Genomic DNA, 20,256 nt, shown 5'->3' with positions numbered 1-20,256 from the left:
CTCCTCTTTCTTAGGATCACCATCCGTCTTGGAGTTCTCAGAATCTGGTTTTCGACTAGATTTCTGACAAACTCCTATGTGGAATCATTGTTGTGGCAATAATTTCATCAGTATCAGCAGAATCTGATTCACTACAATTGTCACTTGATGTGTGATTAATGTCTTTCAACATTTATTTCTTTGAGTCATTTACTGCTCAACAAGTTTTCCTGGATACCCACATGTCCTGCCGTTGGTATCTCATGTTCTATCTGCAGTACTTCCCTCGGACTCTCTGTAATTATGGGTGAAGCTACAACCTTCACTCCTGCCAAATCATTCCCTAAACGTGCCCAAAACGGGACTCTGTTTCATTTCCGGAAAGAACTAGGCAAACCATCAAGCCAAAGATTCTGGTGTATAATTATTGACCTGCAACTTCCACTCTGCTTCCTCTGTTTCTCACTACTTCCTTGCTTGTTACTGATCTGTGGGTGTCCGCTGTGCTGCTGGAGCTGGGGCCGGTTTAGCTCAGTTGGTTCGTGATGCAGAGCTGAGTCAAGCAGCGTGGGTTCAATTCCCATACTGGCTGAGGTTATTCAAGAAGGTCCCACCTTCTCAACCTTGCCCCTCGCCTGAGGTTGGTGATCCTCAGGTTAAATCACCACCAGTCAGCTCTCCCCCTCAAAGTAGAAAGCAGCCTATTGTCTCCTGGGACTACGGCAACTTTACCTTTATCCCAACCTGGCGCAAGTGGCAGCTTTCCTCGTCGTAGTAGGCCAGCCGCCACGCCTTTCCCTCACCTTGTGATCTCGCATGCGCGTGCCTGCTGCCATTACCTACCTAATCAGAATCTGATTTCACTCTGCATTTGCTGCTGATAGGCACACTAGTTTGAGCCTATCAGCCGAAAATGCAAGGAGTAATAAGCCTCTGAGTGGATGCCCTACTAACTGCCTGGCCCTGTCGATGTGCACTCCAGCTGAGCTGACTCCTACAACAGGGCAGCCGATGGCGGGTGCCTAGGAAAGGTGTTTTCATTGTAAATCCACCCCTGTGCAAAGAAGCGTAAAAATAAAAATCATTTTTTTTAAAAGCGATGCACGGGCTGAAATTATGAGTTAAGAAAATAACAAACTAATATGACATGATGAAAGGCAGAACTGTTTATAAAAAGATTTCCTGCATAATTGCAACAATGCCAGAAAAATTTTAAATATTTCAGCAGGCCAGCTACAGGATAAAGTGCATTGTACAAAACTATGCGCAACCACCCAAACCAAAACACAGCTTGTCCAAATGACAAAAAAATGTTGGGTGACCTTGGCTTTGTCTAACATTGCAGGTCACTAAGCCACTAACATCTGCATGCTCTTGAAGAATTTATTTTGCTGCCACAATATGTTGAGGCTTTTCAGTTTCACTAAACTGTTTCACTGAGCGAATTGTTCAGGATAAGAATGTGGTGAAGTGAAGATAAACAATAAGAGCTTACAGACAGCAAAGGTATTATCGAGGGTTTTGTCAAAATGTAACACAGAGCGAAGCATCACTGTCGTACTTTTGTGTGAGCATAAAGTGCACGATATTCGACCTTTAATCCTTGAGCTGAAGAAAGTCAAAACAGCACTTGTCAATGCAACCTAGGAGATTGAAAACATTCCAGATTTCTTTCTGGCAACACACCTGCAAATCTTGCTTAGACCAGGATACTGAACCTAGAAGCAATTGAGTTTATGTTAGTCTGGGGGTGTATGGCACTATTCGTTTACCTATGAAGCCTAGGGACTGGATCTCCGTTCCTGCATCAGGAGCACAGAATCAGGACATTTCCCGGCTCTGCAAACCCAACCTGGGAAACAGTTTCTGGAAGTTGGAATCTTTGCTCCGGGGCAATGGGGTTCGCTGGGAGTCAGGCTGGAAAATCCCAGAATGACTGCAGAGGCTGCTGGGTATGGAAATGGGCTGGCCAGAATGTCTGCCTCAATGCATAGGAATGCAAAGATTTTTTAAAAAGCATTAAATGAAAACAAGCCCTCCAACCCTCACTTCTTGTACTACCTCAACCCCCTCTGCACTCCCCATGTCCCAGGCACTATGCCACCTCATGTGCTATGCCTACCTCCATGCCAACCTATTCCCCTCCACCTACCCACATAATAGCCATACTTCCCATGCCAATATATGCCCCTTTTCCCATCTTCAATGGCCCTTTATAGTCCCAATGCCAATGTAATTCTGATTTTGTGCCAACCTATACCTCCATCCACCAGCTTTGCCTTTACATCTACCATGCAAACGCACACAGTATCCACCATGGGCAAATCTCAGGATCCATACTGAGATTAAATAAAATTAAGTTCTAATAAAGTGTTGCAGATTTGATTTAAAAAAGCTCTCATACATCAAAAATCATTTTTATTATCATTCCTCCAACTACATAATCCCTTATAAGAACAAACATTTAATTAAAGAGCTTAATCCCTTACAAAAACAAACATTTGAATTTGTAGTGTGTGGCGCACAAAGACTCCGTGAGACAAACAGAGTGAAGTCGATGAGGCTTTATTAAGCGTGTCTGTTCCCCAGCAGCCCGATAGTAAACTGGCATGCGGGGGAAGGCACCGGCTTCTTATACTTCGCCTTCAGGGCGGAGTATGAGGTCAACGGCCAACCAGGACCCGGGATCTGTCAGCCAATGACATTAGGGCTTCCAGTCCCACATGACCCCCAATACATACTACCACATAGTGCCACTTTAAATAATCTATAACCGCCTGGGCTGCCAATCACTCTGTGAAATGAAAGGCACCCGCTTGTGATCGTGGAAGATTGTGAAATCAGTTATGCAACACTAATCTAGGAACGATAACCCTCAGGCTAATGTCAACAGAGAGAATGAAATAGCAAACAATGTTTTTTTTAAACACTCCACATGGTTTTTTCAATGATTTAAAGGGCAGGATTTTTAAATATGTGACAGCTTGACAGTTGCTCTCGTCACTTTAGACAGTTTTGATAGTTCCTCTTGATACTTTTGACAATTCTGACAGTTCATCTTGACAGCTCGCTTAACAGTTCCAATGCATTTATACACTTTGTACACACATTTTGTCCACTTTTAACAATCCTAAAAGGCACCTTATCTCTCCAAAATGTGTCCCATAAGAATATACAAAGGGTACCATACTCCTCCAAATATGTGACCCACTTCTTAAAAAGAATTTCCAAAAACCTACTCCTATCAGATGTAATCTTCACACATCATTGGCAAAATTCTCCCCAAAACGGCGCCAATCAGATGGGCATCACACCGCCCCAAAGGTGCGGAATGCTCCGCATCTTTGGGGGCCGAGCCCCATCATTGAGGGGCTAGGCCGGCGCCGGAGGGATTTCCGCCCCGCCAGCTGGCGGAAACGGCCTTTGTTGCCCCGCCAGCTGGCGCGGAAATGACATGTCGGGGCGGCGCATGTGCGGGAGCGTCAGCGGCCACTGACAGTTTCCCGCGCATGCACAGTGGAGAGAGTCTCTTCCGCCTCCGCCACGGTCTCCACGAAGGGAAAAAGTGCCCCCACGGCACAGGCCCGCCCGCGGATCGGTGGGTCCCGATCGCGGGCCAGGCCACCGTGGGGGCACCCCCCAGGGTCAGATCGCCCCGCGCCCCCCCCAGGACCCCGGAGCCCGCCCGCGCCGCCTTGTCCCGCCGGTAAATAGGTACTTTAATTTACGCCGGCGGGACAGGCAATTTATCGGCGGGACTTCGGCCCATCCAGGCCGGAGAATCCAGCGGGGGGGCCTGCCAACTGGCGCGGCCCGATTCCCGCCCCCGCTGAATATCCGGTACTGGAGACTTCGGCAACTGGCGGGGGCAGGATTCACGGCGGCCAACGGCCATTCTCCGACCCGCTGGGGGGTCGGAGAATGACGCCCCATGTTTCTCACTCCTAGCTAAGGAAGATCAGACATAACTGGAGGCAGCTGCTGCTTTATATGGGCAACAACATCCACAAAACCTGCATGCCCAAATCCCAATCTGGGCCCATTCCCACCCCATAGAAATGGTAGGTGCCATGTTCAGAGATGAAACTTCTGCATTTTGACCTCTTTAACCATTTGTGCAATGACAGACAGGTTCTCCTTCCTTGCAAACATCCAGGCCCAGGTTTGAATTCAAATTAGATGGAAGCTTCCTCTGTCTGCTAGCTGAAACAATATTATGTGGAATTAATTTCACAATCTCAGCTCAGCTTCTACAGCACAACAGGTCCATAAACGTTGGCGCTTAACCGGTCATCTCCCTCAATCAGAAAGACCTCAAAGTGTCTGGTTTTAGAAATGGAAAATAGGACAAAAAAAAGAATAAAACTGCAGCAGGTGTTCTTCTAAACTGCAGTTCAAAATGTTATTTGTGCCAAGCACTATTAAGGGGATAGGTTTGCCAGGTTACATAGAGCTGATAGGGAAGTACTCCAGCCCAGGGAATGTGTGAGTCCTGAATATATGAGTACATTTTCTCATGGTGAAAATGCACAAAATCACTTCCAGGAGCTATCATTCCAAGTCAGATTGTTTCATTCATTGGCAACAACTCTTAAGACAGTTTACAACAAACCAGGTACCTTGATACTCTCGACATCCAAATGCATACTCGATGGACTCACAATTAATTGCTTATCAATTTCCTCATGTGAGGTATCTTGGCAAAGTAATATATATAATACCTGTAAATCTTTATCCAAGGTAAATCTATGAAAGATTGCAGTTGGTTGGAGCCCTCCGTTTTTGTAACCTTATAGCATTTATACCACTTTACAGCTCAGTCCTGACTTTCACATGTGGGCGCTAAGTATGCTCCCTTATTGCATACCTAGGATTCAAAACCATGAAGTATAACTATTTGTCACAAGCCTTTTAAGATAATTGACAAAAAAGCCAGAAGGGACACACCAAGAAATCTTTTTACTCAGTGAATTGTTATTGTTTGGAATGCATTACCTGAAGTGTTGGTGGAGCTGATTCAATAGGAAATTTCAAAAGGGACTTGGATATATATTCAAAAGAGGAAAAAGAAAATGAACAGCAGGGAAGTGGGATTTTTTTGACAACTCTTTCAGAGAGTCAGCACAGGTGTGAAGAGCCACATGACCTCCTTCTATGTTTGATGGTTCTATGATTATATGCCACAGCTTCACTGCTTTGGAGTTTTGCTTTCACTGAAGAAAGACGAGAATGAACAAAATACCCTCTGCCTTTTCTCATGTTTCCATTTACCAAGAATCAACATACTCACTGACTCGAGACAACTTTTATAGACTTCTCTGGCATCTTCCCTCCAATATCATCAAGAACCCATCATGTATTGCATAATGGGGCAACTTACACCATATCCAACAGTTTTCAATGCACCAGATCCCTGCAAGAGAGTGCAATGGGATAGATTTTGGCCTTTAGCGTCTGTGTGTGAAACATAGCCCAAGGAAAGAACAGAGGAAAATCGAGCCAGAAGGACAATGTGCCTTTACAGTACCTAATTAATTTACCTTGTATTAATTTAAATGGAAGAAAAATCAAGCAGACTCTGTTGCAGTGGCTGATCCTCACCACCAGACTTTCATCCAGTGCTTTGCCTTGATGATGTTCAACACTCAGGTTGTGTTAAAGATGAAAATTTACTCTCACATCATTGGCAAAAGAGAATCCCCAGATATTCCTGGAAGAACTATTGCTAATATATCAGTGATGAAGATATCAAAATGGATGCATTCTGAGGAGAAAGTTATGGGTGACACAGTGATTAGCACCGCTGCCTCACAGCTCCAGGAATCCAGGTTCAATCCCGGCCTCAGGTGACTGTCTATGCGGAGTCTGCACATCCTCCTCGTGTCTGTGTGGGTTTCCTCCCACAGTCCAAAGATGTGCAGGTTAGGTGGATTGGCCATGATAAATTGCCCTTAGTGTCCAAAATTGCCCTTAGTGTTGGGTGGAGGTGTTGACTTTGGGTAGGGTGCTCTTTCCAAGAGCCGGTGCACTCAATGGGCCGAATGGCCTCCTTCTGCACTGTAAATTCAATGATAATCTATGATTAATCTAGGACAAAGGTTCCGCACAACATCGTGGGCCTAAGGGCCTGTTCTGTGCTGTTTTTTTCTATGTTCTATGTTCTAGCCTGACATTGCTCTTGTTTCAAAAGAGAGATTGGTTTCATAAGTCTGTCACCTACTATATATGAACATATACATGAATAGAGTCTACATTCTAAGTAAGATTGTATTGCTCTTCTCCAATTTCATATTTCTTCACAAGAGCCATGAGGGCTTGGTCGGTACCCTTATAAAAATTGACTAAAACAACTGGGTTCCCCCTAAACTTTACGATTCTTCACACCTTTTGTAATGCTACAACTTAGCCCACTAGGTTTTAAAAAGACAAATCCTTACTGACTTCAATGCAGGATTCTCAAGACTCATATGTGCCATCACAACTCGAATAACCATTTCTATCAATTGGTTTTTATTGTTGGAGTGTGGTATAAGTTTCAGTTCACCATTAGAAGATATCTAGGGGTTATCTCCAAGTGAATTGGAATTCTACCCTGTCATAATCTGCACAACTATTTCCCAGCTAACTTCCAGAATAGGTTTTTGACTTAAAAGGCAGTGTTGTAGAAACTCCAGAATGCCACAAAATACACCATATAAATTGTTCAAAAATCAGCATTTTCTGAGAGATGTGCCTCAAAAAATCCTAAGAAGAAACCTATGTTTTCATGTCATGCTTTAGAATACCTCAATTTATTATTTGCAATGAAAGTACAAGTATGCCTGCAGTCACATCGATATGACTACGCACCGCTGCACTTTTTGTACATCTACTTGTTTTCATTTTGATATTTGATTTCTGCCAGGGCCCTTTCTGAAAACTTACTTTCGGACGTTTTAGGGCTGCGTCAGCTATGTGGAAGTTGTTGGGTAGATTCCACTAGCTTTCTAGATTGCAAGAATGTGTAAGATTAATGTTAAATATACAATTAATTTTATACTTTCAGTATATTAAGTGCTCAACAAAAATACAGATACAATACCTAGTTAAGTCACACTTCACTTCAGAATAAAATTTACAGTCTTGGCTTGATATTTGCACACCAATATTTAGTACATGCGATTGAAAGCCGATCATCAAAACCAATTCTTAAGGGAGGGCATTCATACTGAACATATTTTAAAAATTGAATACAATGGAGTGGCCCCTGCAGTATTTGTAAATAATCTGATATATTAAACAAAACCAAATTAAAGGCTGATTATTTTGTTGCTGATCCTGTTGATGGATTAATAGCTACTTGATAACACCACTGAGGAACATACTCTGTTAATTTCTAACTTTGCAATGCTAGAAATTTGGTGTGAAAGTGAGAGGATATTTTAATATATTATTCTTCCTGCTTTCTTAAAGTGCTATATTAATTAGCGACTCTTGTTAATTTGGGATCAGCCAACACCATTTAACATTTTTTTTGCTCCCAAGCAACTCACAGTAGTCTATTCACAAACTTAACGTTTTCACAAACAGCTCTTTGAGTTTGCAAAAATCAACTTCTTTGAGTTGTGAGGAGAAAGTTATGTTTTTCTCAGCCACAGGCCTACAAGATCTAAATTACAGGGCTCTGCAGTTTTGCATCTATAAATAGGCAATATGGAAAAAGGCATGGAAACAGTGCGTTAAGTAATTTCATCCCCTAATTCAGTTCTCTAAAGCTCCATTCACATCCACTTTGCTGAAAGGTCAAAGGCCAACTAACTATGATTTTTGTATTTGTTTCAAGATTAATAGAATGCATTATATGGTTAATAGGTAGAAGGAATTCATTTTACAGTTCATGCCATAGATTAAACATAGCGCACCCTTCCATTTTAAACCTCAGGCCATACATTTTTAAACAAGAAAACATCTAGCAGTTTCCCTCATCCTATGTAACTTTAATTGAATTCTTTACTTTATAAAAAATTACATGTCAGTACTTGATCCCTGTTAACAGGTCAAAATGTTAAGTTACAGAACTGGGCTCATATTTTTCTGTAATTTGAATCTAAAGATAATTTGAGAGTTCTGACATTTTAAAAATGCATGTTCAATATGGAAATTATAAGGAATTTCTCTTAATAATTAAAACAGTTTATAAAACTGAGCCATACAAAACAGGAAGATTCCAGATTCAATCCCTGGTATGTTTTGAGTTGGCTAATCTGAATTAGGATAATGCAATTGGCTTAGGTTGATAGAATCACAGATTGGCTAAAGAAGTGAAGGAAGCAATTCAGCAATTGTGTCCATGCCGGCTGTCTGCAAGAACAATTCACTTAATGCCACTCCCCCTGCCCTTACCCTGTAGCCCTGCAATTCTTTTTTCTCTTTATACAAATATCTAATTCCCTTTTGAAAGCCATGATTGAAAGTGCCTTCTCCACATTCTCAGGCAGTGAATTTTATATCCTAAACCAGGGTTTTTCAAATTGCGTGTCGTGACCTGCGGGTGGGTCGTGGGCGGGTATCGGGAGGGTCGCTGAGCGAAATGTCACGGCGTTCCCTCATGGTTCCGATTGAGGGACAAGTGCCCAACGACCACTACCGGTATTTTTTTTGAGAATGGCGGGCACTGCTTTAAATGAAAGGAAATGAGGCCGTGTGCAGTCTTCAGGCCAAAAGCGGCAGCAGTGAGCAGGTCATGCGCCAGCCGCGTGTACTTGATGTCAAGCGCCATGTGTGTATGTGCTTTTCCTGCCAAATTACTTCTTCCACTTTCTAGCTGTTGCCAAGCAAGGCAAGAGAACTGTGAAGATGAATCGTTTCTTCCAAGAAAGCGACAGGCAGAGACACAAATAGACAACTACTAGCAAGGATCTCACATCTGAATCTGCAGGAGAGAGCTGTTCAGGAAAGTCCAGGGCAGTGCTAGTGTTAGCTCTGTACAGAGTCCCAGGGTCTCTGGTTAACAGCCTACAAAGAAGAAGCTTAACTTGGGAACAAAGCAATAAAAAGATGATTTCTTGAGATATGGTTTTGTCAATTGTGCTAGTGCAACTAAGAATGCAAAATCCACATGTGTTTACATGCAGGGAAGTACTGGCAAATGAGAGGAGCTGTTTAAGATTTTGAAAAATTCCTTTTGAGGTTGAGACCCCAGAGTTAGTTATGAACTTGCAGCTGATTCCAAATGAAAAGAGTACTTTGCTGTACCTGATCTATTACAGCATATTAAAAACACAGCAAAAGCCCAAGAGGCTGTCAGCATTTTGGGGAAGCATCTCCCAGGAGTATCCAGTGCTGAGTAAAACAAGCATTTTGTTGCTAATGCCCATCACAATGCCCTATGTGTATGAGGTTGGATTTTCCATTTTCACAAAGATGAAGGCAGCTCAAAGGAATTGGCTGAAGTTTGCACCTGAAATGTGTATTGCCCTCTCGTCATGTGAACCTGATTGGAGTGAAATTGTAAGGACCAAGCAGGCTCCCCTTTCACATTAAAGGTAATCGAATGTGGCGAGTGTCGCAAAGGTCGGCTGGAGTGGGTTGTGAAGGTCGGCCGGTGTGTGTCTCAAAGTTCACCAGTTGGCAAAAGTGGGTCCCGGAAAAAAGTTTGAAATACACTGTCCTGAACACTCACTGCATAAAAAGTTGTTTCCCTCATGTTACCGTTGTCTTGTCTGACAATCACGTGCCCTCTGGTTCTCAATTCCACTCCGAAGAAAATCATTTCTCACAACTACTCTGTCCGGATCCCTCATAATTTTGAACACCTCACTCAAATTTCCTCTTACTCTTCTCTTCTCCAACGAGAACAACCCCAGCTTCTCCAATGTATCCACATAACTTAAGTTCTTCATCTCTGAAACCATGCTCGTGAATCTTTTTTGCAGTCTCTCTAATGCCTTCATATCTCTTCCAAAGTGTGCTGCCCAGAACTGAACACAATACTCCAGTTAAGGTTGATTCAGTGTTCTATACAAGTTGTCAAAATGTCCTTGCTTTTGTTCTCTATGCCCCTATTTATAAAGCCCAGGGTCCCATATGTCTTATTAACCATTTCTCCATTTTCCCTGTGATCTTCAATGATTTATGCACATATGCCCCCAGGTTTGATCTTGCAAGACCCCCTCAACGGACACTCGGGGTGTCAAAAATGAAAATGTTAGCATACTGCCACATTTGATGGCCAGGCCTGGATGCTGGCATTGAACGATTGGCCCAACAATGTATGATTCTGTCAGGAGCACCAGAAGCTCCCACCGGCCACATTCCTCCACCCTTGAGAATGGCCAGGGCGGCCATGGGTGCAGTTGCACACTTATGTTTTGCCTGCCTGTTTCATACCCAAAGTGTTAGTCATGGACAATGACACACCTTGTACGAGCAAAGAGTTCTCTGGGTTTCTGAAGGCTAATGGGATACGACACACCCGAACTGCCCCGGATGTACCACCTGGCTCCGAATGGGCTAGCGGAAAGGGCGGTCCAGACGTTCAAACGTGGGTTACGGAAACAGTCTTCAGGGTCGATGGAGACTAGGCTGGCCAGTTTTCTGTTTTGCTACCGGACTACCCCGCATGCCGTGACTGGGATGGCCCCGGCTGGGATGTTGATTGGACAGAGGTTTCGGACCCGCCTGAGCATGGTCTTCCCTGATATCGGTGGGAAAGTACGCCATAACCAGGACCTACAAGGGCTTTGCCCCGTTCACGTCAATTGCCAAGGTTCTTTGTACCAGGTGATGCAGTGTATGTCTGAAACTTTGCAGATGGTTGCCAATGGATGTCAGTAACTGTCATCCGCCAGTCAGGGCCACTTTTCTATCAAACAGTCCTCCAACATCACCCTCGTATCTAAGGAGGAGAAAAAAAATGATGACCAGTATGTCCACAATTTCCACCCTTACCTCTGCAGTATCTCTGCATACATTTCATCTGTAAAGGACACTAATTCTCTTCACCAACACACTAGACACATTACATTGACCTGTTGGGCACTCAACAATACTCATCAGCGGAACTTCCGGGTGCGGTGATGACCAGCTAAGTCGCACGTTTCGGCAGCTCCCGGTGGAAAGGACTTTTGGGCTCTTGATAGGAGCCCCAATGGCAATTTTAACGGCTAAAAACACTGTGCGGTAAACCAGAAGGGAATCCCCCCTGGACACGGATGGAAAAAGGAGAGGAAAGTGGCCGGATTGCAGTGGATCCTCTGGAGCAGCGGCAAGGAAGGCAAGCACAAAGCAAGATGGCGTCGGAAGGAGGCAGTTTAATATGGGGCCCTGACCAACAAGAGTTCCTGCGGCGTTGCGTGGAAGAACTTAAAAAGGAGATGAAGAAGGAGCTGTTGGCCCCGATATTACAGGCGATTGAAGGGCTAAAGGAGGAGCAAAAGACCCAGGAGCAGGAGCTTCGGGTCGTGAAGGCAAAGGCTGCTGAGAATGAGGACGACATACAGGGCCTGGTGGTGAAGACAGAGATGCACGAGGCACAACACAAAAGGTGTGCGGAAAGGCTGGAGGTGCTGGAGAATAATGCGAGGAGGAAGAATTTAAGGATTCTTGGTCTTCCCGAAGGTGCAGAAGGGGCGGACGTCGGGGCATATGTGATCACGATGCTGCACTCGTTAATGGGATCGGAGGCCCCGACGGGACCGTTGGAGGTGGAGGGAGCCTATCGAGTTATGGCGCGAAGACCGAGGGCTGGAGGAATTCCTCGAGCCATAGTGGTGAGATTTCTCCGATATAAGGACAGAAAGATGGTCCTCAGATGGGCAAAGAAAACTCGGAGCAGTAGGTGGGAGAACGCGGTGATCCGCGTATATCAAGATTGGAGTGCGGAGGTGGCGAGAAGGAGGGCAAGCTTTAATCGGGCCAAGGCGGTGCTGCACAAAAGGAAGGTTAAATTTGGAATGCTGCAGCCGGCAAGACTGTGGGTCACACATCAAGGGAAACACCACTACTTTGAAACGGCAGAAGAGGCGTGGACATTTATTGTCGAGGAGAAACTGGAATAAGCGGGCTAGAAAAAGAACGTTTGGGACAAAGTGGTGGGGCGAATATGTGGGGTGAAGAGGGGGGGAAAAGGGGGAAGAGATGATTTCCCAAGTTGTTAATCCTGCGACCCTGTAACTTTTCTCTCTTCCCCATGCCGTGGGGGAGGGGGGGGGGGGGGAGGATGAGGAGCTGGGGGTGCCGGCCATTGGGGGCGGGGCCAAATGGGAAGCGCGGGCTTTGTTCCCGCGCTATGGTAAGGGGGGTGGGGTAAAGAGCCCCCCAACCCGGCTGATCACGTGGAATGTGAGAGGGCTGAACGGGCCGATAAAGAGGGCACGGGTACTCGCACACCTAAAGAAACTTAAGGCAGATGTGGTTATGCTGCAGGAGACGCATCTGAAACTGATAGACCAGGTCAGACTACGGAAAGGATGGGTGGGGCAGGTGTTTCATTCGGGGCTAGACGCAAAAAACAGGGGGGTGGCTATACTAGTGGGGAAGCGGGTAATGTTTGAGGCAAAGACCATAGTGGCGGATAGTGGGGGCAGGTACGTGATGGTGAGTGGCAAATTGCAAGGGGAGGCGGTGGTCTTAGTGAACGTGTATGCCCCGAACTGGGATGATGCCAACTTTATGAGGCGTATGTTAGGACGTATCCCGGACCTAGAGGTGGGGAAGTTGGTAATGGGTGGAGATTTTAATACGGTGCTGGACCCAGGGCTGGACAGATCGAGGTCCAGGACCGGAAAGAGGCCGGCTGCAGCTAGGGTGCTTAAGGACTTTATGGAGCATATGGGAGGAGTAGACCCCTGGAGATTTAGTAGACCTAGGAGTAAGGAGTTTTCGTTTTTCTCCTATGTCCACAAAGTTTATTTACGGATAGACTTTTTTGTTTTGGGAAGGGCACTGATCCCGAAGGTGACGGGGACGGAGTACACGGCTATAGCTATTTCGGATCACGCTCCACATTGGGTGGACCTGGAGATAGGGGAGGAAAAAGAACAGCGTCCACCCTGGAGAATGGACATGGGATTATTGGCAGATGAGGGGGTGTGTTTAAGGGTGAGGGGGTGTATTGAAAGGTACTTGGAACTCAATGATAATGGGGAGGTCCAGGTGGGGGTGGTCTGGGAGGCGCTGAAGGCAGTGGTTAGAGGGGAGCTGATATCTATTAGGGCACATAAAGGAAAGCAGGAGGGTAGGGAAAGGGAGCGGTTGTTGAAAGAACTTCTGAGGGTGGACAGACAATATGCGGAGGCACCGGAGGAGGGACTGTACAGGGAAAGGCAAAGGCTACATGTAGAATTTGACTTGTTGACTACGGGTAATGCAGAGGCACAATGGAGGAAGGCACAGGGTGTACAGTACGAATATGGGGAGAAGGCGAGCAGGTTGCTGGCCCACCAACTGAGGAAAAGGGGAGCAGCGAGGGAGATGGGGGGGTGAGAGATGAGGAGGGAGAGAGTGAATGGAGTGTTCAAGGCATTTTATGAAAGATTATATGAAGCTCTGCCCCCAGATGGGAAGGAGAGAATGATGTGCTTTATGGATCAGCTGGAATTCCCTCAGGTGGAGGAGCAGGAGAGGGCGGGACTGGGAGCACAGATTGAGACGGAGGGAGTAGTGAAAGGGATTGCGAGCATGCAGGCGGGGAAGGCCCCGGGACCAGGCGGATTCCCAGTTGAATTCTATAGGAAATATATGGACTTGCTGGCCCCGCTACTGATGAGAACCTTTAATGAGGCGAGGGAAAGGGGGCAGCTGCCCCCGACTATGTCAGAGGCAACGATATCGCTCCTCCTAAAGAAGGAAAAAGACCCGCTGCAATGCGGGTCCTATAGGCCTATTTCCCTCCTGAATGTGGACGCTAAGATTCTGGCCAAGGTAATGGCAACGAGGATAGAGGATTGTGTCCCGGGGGTGGTTCATGAGGACCAAACTGGGTTTGTGAAGGGGAGACAGCTGAATACAAATATACGGAGGCTGCTAGGGGTAATGATAATGCCCCCACCAGAGGGGGAAGCGGAGATAGTGGTGGCGATGGATGCCGAGAAAGCATTTGATAGAGTGGAGTGGGATTATTTGTGGGAGGTGCTGAGGAGATTTGGCTTTGGAGCTGGGTATATCAGATGGGTACAGTTGCTGTATAGGGCCCCGATGGCGAGCGTGGTCACGAATGGACGGGGGTCTGATTATTTTCGGCTCCATAGAGGGACGAGGCAGGGATGTCCTCTGTCCCCGTTACTGTTTGCACTGGCGATTGAGCCCCTGGCCATAGCATTGAGGGGTTCCAGGAAGTGGAGGGGAGTACTCAGGGGAGGAGAAGAACACCGGGTATCTCTGTATGCGGATGATTTGTTGCTCTCTGTGGCGGACCCGGCGGAGGGGATGCCAGAGATAATGCAGATACTTGGGGAGTTTGGGGATTTTTCAGGGTATAAATTGAACATGGGGAAAAGTGAGTTGCTTGTGGTGCATCCAGGGGAGCAGAGCAGAGAAATAGAGGATTTACCGTTGAGGAAGGTAACAAGGGACTTTCGGTACTTGGGGATCCAGATAGCCAAGAATTGGGGTACATTACATAGGCTTAATTTAACGCGGTTGGTGGAACAGATGGAGGAGGACTTTAAGAGATGGGACATGGTGTCCCTGTCACTGGCAGGTAGGGTGTAGGCGGTTAAAATGGTGGTCCTCCCGAGATTCCTTTTTGTGTTTCAGTGCCTCCCGGTGGTGGTCACGAAGGCTTTTTTCAAAAGAATCGAGAAGAGTATTATGAGTTTTGTGTGGGCCGGGAAGACCCCGAGAGTGAGGAGGGGATTTTTGCAGCGCAGTAGGGACAGGGGGGGGCTGGCACTACCGAGCCTAAGTGAGTACTACTGGGCCGCCAATATTTCAATGGTGTGTAAGTGGATGGGAGAAGAGGAGGGAGCGGCGTGGAAGAGATTGGAGAGGGCGTCCTGCAGGGGGACTAGCCTACAAGCTATGGTGACGGCACCGTTGCCGTTCTCACCGAAGAAATACACCACAAGCCCGGTGGTGGTGGGTACATTGAAAATTTGGGGGCAGTGGAGACGGCATAGGGGAAGGACGGGAGCCTCGGTGCGGTCCCCGATAAGAAATAACCATAGGTTTGTTCCGGGGAGAATGGATGGGGTATTTGGAGCATGGCAAAGGGCAGGGGTAGCACAATTGAGAGATCTGTTCGTAGATGGGATGTTTGCGAGTCTGGGAGCGCTGACGGAAAAATATGGGTTGCCCCAAGGGAATGCATTTCGGTATATGCAACTGAGGGCTTTTGCGAGGCAACAGGTGAGGGAATTCCCGCAGCTCCCGACGCAGGAGGTGCAGGATAGAGTGATCTCAGAGACATGGGTGGGGGATGGTAAGGTGTCGGACATATATAGGGAAATGAGGGACGAGGGGGAGATCATGGTAGATGAGCTGAAAGGGAAATGGGAAGAAGAGCTGGGGGAGGAGATTGAGGAGGGGCTATGGGCTGATGGCCTATGTCGGGTAAACTCATCGTCCTCGTGTGCCAGGCTAAGCCTGATACAATTTAAGGTGTTACACAGGGCGCATATGACTGGAGCACGGCTCAGTAAATTTTTTGGGATAGAGGATAGGTGTGCGAGATGCTCGAGAAGCCCAGCGAATCATACCCACATGTTCTGGTCATGCCTGTCGCAACAGGGGTTTTGGGTGGGGGTGGCAAAGGTGCTTTCGAAGGTGGTGGGGATCCAGGTCGAACCAAGCTGGGGGTTGGCTATATTTGGGGTTGCAGAGGAGCTGGGAGTGCAGGAGGCGAGAGTGGCTGATGTTTTGGCCTTTGCGTCCCTAGTAGCCCGGCGCAGGATATTGTTAATGTGGAAGGAAGCCAAACCCCCGGGTGTGGAGACCTGGTTAAACGACATGGCAGGGTTTATAAAGTTAGAACGGATTAAGTTCGTACTAAGGGGTTCGGCTCAAGGGTTCACCAGGCGGTGGCAACCGTTCGTCGACTACCTCACAGAAAGATAGAGGGAATGGAAAAGAAGAAGACAGCAGCAGCAACCCGGGGGGGGGGGGGGGGGGGGGGAGGAATCGGACGGACTCTCAGGGATGTTACTGTATATGTATAGGCACTTGTTTTAGGTAATGTATATTGGACTGTTAGATTGTATCTTTGGGGAGTATTTATTTTTGACAAGGCAGTTGCCATTTAGTTTGGTTTTTGTTTCTGTTCATATATTATTTATTTATTTGTTTAAAACTGGCCACTGTTATTTATATTGCTTTATTGTTTAAAAGAAACACTACGTACTGTTATGTTTGGCCAAAAAATCTTGAATAAAATATATTATAAAAAAAAACAATACTCATCAGCCAATCACAGTTTTTTTCTTTCTCACTTCTGCAAATGTGAGTGTGCCCTGGTCTCTCCCGACTTCCTCTGGGTAAGTGATAGCTCTCGAGCCTGGGATTCAATTTATTGTCTCCAAGCTTCATAGGTCTGCTTCAGTGCCTAACCCTCTCTCCAGGTCAGGTCAGGTGGGAAAAGAAAAATAAGTCAGCCATGATTACACATCTTAATCACAATTCAGTGACCTCTGCTGGAACGTACACATTCATGACAGGGGTGGGTTAGCTGTGATGCCCCCATGGTCAAATGTTTCTTGCCTGAAAAGGGAATGGTACAATAGGATCATAAGGAGGGAGTCCTTGGCTGCCCATTAGTTGTCAAAGTTTGGCAAAGCATAATCCGCTGCCATTTTCGCCAACTCCAGCGTGATGCCACCACCAAACACATCTTCCCTTCACTCCCTCTGTCAGCATTCCGCAGAGACCGTTCCCTCCGAGATAATCTAATCCACTCCTCCACCATGCCCAGTACCTCTCCCATCACCCATGGCACCTTCCCATGCAATCGCAAAAGGTGCAACACCTGCCCCTTTACCTCTTCCATGCTTAACATCCCAGGCCCAAAACACTCATTCCAGGTTAAGCAGCATTTCACTTGCATCTCTTCCAATTTGGTCTATTGCATTCGCTGCTCCCAATGTGGTCTCCTATATATCGGAGAGACCAAACGCAGACTGGGTGATCGTTTGCTGAGCATCTTCGGTCTGAGTGCATTCAGGACCCTGACCTTCCTGTTGCTTGCCATTTTAACAAAAGACCCTGCTCCCATGCCCACATGTCTGTTCTTGGCCTGCTGCAATGTTCCAGTGAAGCTCAACGCATACTGGAGGAACAACATCTCATCTTCCGGTTGGGCACACTACAGCCTTCCGGTCTCAACATCGAATTCAACAACTTCAAATGATCAGCTCTACCCCACCTCGACCCATTTGTTTTCGTCCCATTTCATTTTAACTGTCTTTTACCATTTCTTTCTTAACATATATTCAATCCCCCCCCTCAATCTTATCTACCTTTCCTTAACCTTTCTCCTCTTTGCTTCCCCCTTCTCTTCCCCCCCCCCCTCCCCACACACATCTACAGTTCATCCTCTGATGTTAGTTTCTCTGCTGTTTGATCTTTCACATCTTTTGCTCTCTCTGGGGACTGCCATTAGCACACTTTCCCCTTGGTTTCTGTGGCCATTAGCACCCGGTTTCCCTGGGTTTCTGTGGCTATGACTCATCTTTCATTCTCACTCCACAGTGCAAATATTTCCCACTTCCTCTGTCTGTTAGCTTTGACAAAGAGTCATCGGACTCGAAACGTTAGCTCTTTTCTCTCCCTACAGATGCTGCCAGACTTGCTGAGTTTTTCCAGCATTTTCTCTTCAGCCTGTCTACTAATTTCACCCACCATGATGTATTTCTCTGCGTTGGTGGAGGGTGGGGATGATAGCCGTGAAGCATCGATGATGGCATCCTTGGAGCTCTCCTCCGAGGCGTTCTTTTGGGAGATGGGGGGCATCCCGGATGGGCAGGCATTGCCAGCTGGAGATGCTTCAAGAGAATGGACAGGTGGTCAGTGACAGGGAAGGATCATTATATCTTGCATGAACAACTCATATGTGACAGGTCATCTGGGTGGGGGCCGGTGAATCCTCAACTCTGCGGTGTAGGCCAAGCTCGATGGCGGTGACTGATCTTTCCTCAGCTACCTCTGCAACCTCCAGGGCTCATTCCTTGAATGGGGTGAGGACTCTGAGGTTCGGCAGCTCGCTGCCTGTCTTGGGCAATTTCCCACCGATTGTGTGCCAACTTCTCCTGTGGGGACACAGAGAGGGTTATTGTGAGCCGAACGCTTCACGCATCGCGGATGGAGGTGTGGGAGCATGGCGGGGGACAGGCTTGGGCATCACTGCCAGGCATTGGTAGGATGCGCTGGTGGATGCCATTGCGTGCTGGGGCATGGGTGTGGCATTGTGCTGATGGGTGGGGGTGCGGTACCAAGTTCAGGGGTGTTGGGGGGCATCTAGGGATGGCAGGCAGGACCGGTTGCAGGGGACTGAAGCCAACTCACCCATGCGGCCTAATGGAGGTCACTGAGCTTCTTGCGGCACTGGTTGGAAGTTCTCCTGATGACGCTCACCGCGCTGATTGCCACTGCCACTGCCTCCCAGGCGGCACTGGCTGACCTGTGGCTGACCCTCTCGGGAGAACAGGGTATCTGTCCTGGACTCTAACGCGGCCATGAGTCTGGCCTTGACAGCATCCCTGGATGGCGGAGCTGGTCTGCATGGGTGGCATGGCTGCATGCTGTCTGGGGTTTGCTCTGCGGGATCGTTTGCGGCGTGAAGGCTGTGGGGCCTCGCTTAGCGCCCTATTAATGTTGGATACCGTTAACGTGTCGACCTCTGGGAAACACCCGGCAATTCCCACTCACTGCCACGCTTAGAACAAATTTGGTTAGATCGCGCCCGTAATCTCATCTGTTTCTCGGAAATTCAGACTGATTTATTTTTTGCCGCCATTCAGCAGTTTTAAACAAAGTGGATCTTTCTTTGAGATTTTCGCACTAACCCTCTCTCCAGCCACAAGTCAGATTGATTCTCACTCTTTAATCATCCGTGGAAAAGTTACTTGGATTTCTGGAGTTGAATACCACAGAGCACAAATTTAAAAAGCATTTACTTGGAGTGTTAAATTTAAGATATTCTTCTCACCAATTCTCAGACCTGAATGAGATTCTTAGATGTTTGATTTTAAAAAATCATGAAATGTAAATAAACTTGGAGTTGAACTCAAAAGCATCAGGTTTCCTGAGTACTAAATTGCAGCCTCTGATTCCACTTAAGTCGGCCCAGTAAAGAACAAAAAAAGGTAATTCCCTAATCATCTTCACAGTTCACAGATCAAACACCGGTCCATCGACCCATCTTGCAGTGGAGGAGAATATGAAAGAATCATCAGGCTAATGATTCGCGGTTTAGTGGAAAATATCCAAATGAAAATGGGCTTAAAAGAGACCATCACGGATGAAAAAAATGTTTTTTGAAACACCGGTATGTCTATTTTTTCTGATCGATTCAAGTTGCTCAAACAATGGTGTGAAATGAATCACAATAGCGTTGTCCATCTGTGCCTGTGTTGGGATTTCCCAGGGTGTGGACTTTCCTCAGAGGTGGTCGTGATAGGCGTTCCCTTCTGGCTGAAAATACAGAGTGATTAAAAACTGGAAAAAAAAAGCAGGTACTCGGCATTTAAACAGAAAGCTTTCAGGATAAATTTTGGGCAAGCTCATAGGTGAATGCAGGCGAACGCTGAATGGTTTGCAACATACGGATCAGGGCCAGGAAGAGGCCACCTGACCCTACTCCGCCATTTAACAAGATCATGGCTGATCAGATTGTATCCTGAACTCCCACCTACTCTTGATAACCTTGCTTATCAAAAATCTATCTACCTATGCCTTAAAAATTATCAAAGACTCGTCTATCTTTTGAGGAAGAGTTCCAAGGACTCATTATCCTCTGAGAGAAAAGATACTCGTCATCTCGGCCTCAAAATGGGTGACTCCTAGGGCGGGATTCTCCCATCCCCTGCCGGGTCGGAGAATCGCCGGGGGGCGGCAGTATTCCCGCCCCCGCCGGCTGCCGAAATCTCCGGCGCCGGGGATTAGGCAGGGGTGGGAATCGCGCCACGCCGGTCGGCAGCCGCTGGCAGCGACCCTCCCTGGCGATTCTCCGGCCCGCGATGGGCCGAGTGGCCGCCCGTTTTAGGCCGGTCCCACCGGCGTAAATTACACCAGGAACTTACCGGCAGGACCTGGCTGTGCAGGCGGCCTCCGGGGTCCTTGGGTGGCCCCGGAAGGTGCCCCCACGTG

General features: G+C 47.1%; 1 long non-coding RNA gene across 3 annotated transcripts in view; it reads left to right on the top strand.

Moving 5' to 3' along the window:
* Nucleotides 1-20,256, top strand: part of LOC140409539 (uncharacterized) — a 206,444-nt gene that overhangs the window by 144,481 nt on the left and 41,707 nt on the right. For 2 of the 3 annotated variants that reach the window (XR_011940378.1, XR_011940380.1), the window contains one exon: nt 19,278-19,435. The exons of the other annotated variant lie outside the window; for it this stretch is intronic. This is a non-coding gene — a long non-coding RNA (uncharacterized lncRNA). The remainder of the gene's footprint in view (nt 1-19,277; nt 19,436-20,256) is intronic. 3 annotated transcript variants of the gene reach the window in all.

The sequence above is a fragment of the Scyliorhinus torazame genome, chromosome 3, assembly GCF_047496885.1.
Source record: "Scyliorhinus torazame isolate Kashiwa2021f chromosome 3, sScyTor2.1, whole genome shotgun sequence".
NCBI lineage: Eukaryota > Metazoa > Chordata > Chondrichthyes > Carcharhiniformes > Scyliorhinidae > Scyliorhinus > Scyliorhinus torazame.
This window is presented reverse-complemented; position numbering and strand designations above follow the sequence as displayed.